A 2513-nucleotide genomic window follows, 5' to 3' on the forward strand; every position below is an offset into this window, starting at 1 on the left:
GGGAGGTGCAAGGGAAAGAAGTGTATAAAAGAGTGAAAGAAGCGGAAATCAGTAGTGAGGAAGAATCAAGGAGTGAGACAGACTCAGGGAGTGAGACAGAGGACACTGGAAACAGGGAATGGGAGAATAAGCAAGAGAAAAGAAAGCAAGGCCGGGCAGGAGGGCGGAAGCGGGAGAGCAGGAGCAAAAAGAGAGCAGGAAACCGTAGCAAGGAAAGCCACGCGGAGGGACGGCCCCCTCCCCCACACTTATCCGATGGAGGGAGGACCTGGGCCCCTTTAGAATGGAAGAAGTTTAAGGAGTTAAAAGAGGCACTAAATACAGCGTTTGCAGCTGTCTCCCAATGTGCCCTATGGGCTTTTAGTAAGATTCAGGCTTTGGGGAAACAAAGGCCCTCCCTGACCAAGATTAAAAAAGGTCCTGATAAACCCTTCCCGGATTTCATGGCCCACCTACAGGCAGCCGCTTGGAGAGGACTATCAGAAGTGCTGAAAACAAAAGAGACTAAATTGTACTATCTATACGGGAAGGCCGGTACAAGTTATATATGTAGCAACTAACTCACAGGGTTAGTTTGAGATTTAAAAAATAAGATAATGATGGTAACATTAATAAATTTAAACAACTACATAATATCAGTATTTATTGTTTGAATATATCACAAAACTAGTATCACATTGAGTTGTGTCTTCTTTACCTAGAATATAATAGGCTTTTAAGAAGTGTTTGTTAAAGTACCATCAGTGAGGTGTGAAGCTTTTGCTTGCCTAGCTCAGTTTCCTGTAAATACAGCCCTGGAACTAATTCTAAAGCAAGCCCAGAACAACAAAGGTGTGAACCAGGCAAGTTAACACCTTCTGGGGCCTGAATTCAGAGACTGGAACCTGGAGGCCCAGGGAGTTATAAAAGGGAATACCAGGAGCTCTGGGAGTTCAGATCTGGAGCTACAGCCTCTGAAGGAAACTTCCTACATCAGAGGAAACAAAGTCCCAGGAACATGGATGTCAATGATATGATTGAAAATCTCAGGACAGAACTCACCTGTTCCATTTGCTTGGATTACTTCACCAAACCAATGACTATTGATTGTGGGCACAGCTTTTGCCAAGAATGTCTCTTCTGGAGCTGGAAGGAAGCCCATGCACCATGGACCTGCCCAGTATGCAGGGGAACCATTCAGTCCAGAGATTTAGAGACCAATAAGTCCCTGGAGGATCTAGTGATCATTACTAAACAGTCCAGACATCATTTACTACAGTACTTCAGTTGCCCGACCATCTGCGACCAACACCTAGCAATTCAGAAGCTGTTCTGTGAAGATGACCAGAAGCCACTCTGTGTGTCCTGCTTACTCTCCCAAGAACACAGAGCTCACAGTGTGTACCCCATAGAAGAGTCTGCCAAGAACAAGATGAAACTCCAGGAAGCCCTTAGTAGCTTGCTGGGGAAAGTGAAAGAGGCTCAATTTTTATTGGACCAGGAGAGAAGGAGAGGGGCCCAGTATAAGATGGAAGCACAGACATTGAAGCGGGTCATCACACCAGAATACATCAAAATGCACCCTTTCTTGTCAAAGAAAAACCAGGTAGATCTACAAAAGCTGGATAAGGAAAAAAGAAACAATGTGAAGAAATTAATGGGGACTGAGGCCAGAGTTTCCCAATATATCCAAAACCTAAAAAAGATGATTGATGAGCTAGAGAAGAATTTCGAGAAGCCAGTGATGGAGATGCTCCTGAATTCGAGTAGCATATTAGAAAGGAGTGAGGTGCTGTTGCTTCAATGGCCAGCGCCTGCTGCTCTAGATTGGACAAATTGTGGAATGAGGGAAATACTATTGGCCTTCCAAAGGAATATTACTCTGAATCCTGAGACAGCAAATCCCAATCTCATCCTCTCTGAAGATCTGAAAAGTGTGAAGCTTGCAAGTGTCCAAGTGGAACATGCTATTTTTGTGCTGGGGGCTCAGAGCTTCACCTCAGGGAGTCACTATTGGGAAGTGGAGGTGGGAGACAAGAGTGAGTGGGAAGTGGGGATCTATAAGGAATCAGTAAGCAAGAAGGGAAAATTACCTGGGGATGTACTCTCCCTCATGTGCCTCAAAATGGGAGAAGATTTCAATCTCTAGATCTCCCATACCATGGAAGGCATTCATGTAGGAGTGCCTGTGCACAAGCTAGGCATTTTCCTCCATTATGACTGTGGACATATATCATTTTACAATGTGACAGATAATTCCTTCATCTACAGTTTCCCCCCTGTTACCTTCCAAGGTCCTCTCTGGCCTTACTTTTCTCCTGGCCTTCCAAATGGAGAGAACAATCTCAATTCTCTTACTATCTGTCCACTGGGTACTCATTGCTGATGCCTTTCTCTCCCACTCCATATTCTGTTGTACTAGGAGTCCATCAGGTTCCACACTATTGGTATACTGGAATTCTTCCTTCAAAGAATCATCTAAAGGAGAGGTGTCAAACACATGCAGGTCAGTGGGGGAAACAGATTAAAATGTA

At 44.5% G+C, this 2513-nt stretch overlaps 1 pseudogene; it reads left to right on the plus strand.

Annotated features, from left to right (window-relative positions):
- The first annotated feature begins 997 nt into the window (after positions 1-997).
- On the plus strand, positions 998-2050 carry LOC114037812 (annotated as a pseudogene).
- Positions 2051-2513: the final 463 nt, after the last annotated feature.

This window comes from Vombatus ursinus, unplaced genomic scaffold, assembly GCF_900497805.2.
Source record: "Vombatus ursinus unplaced genomic scaffold, bare-nosed wombat genome assembly UNPS02010612.1, whole genome shotgun sequence".
In the NCBI taxonomy this organism is placed as follows: Eukaryota; Metazoa; Chordata; class Mammalia; order Diprotodontia; family Vombatidae; genus Vombatus; species Vombatus ursinus.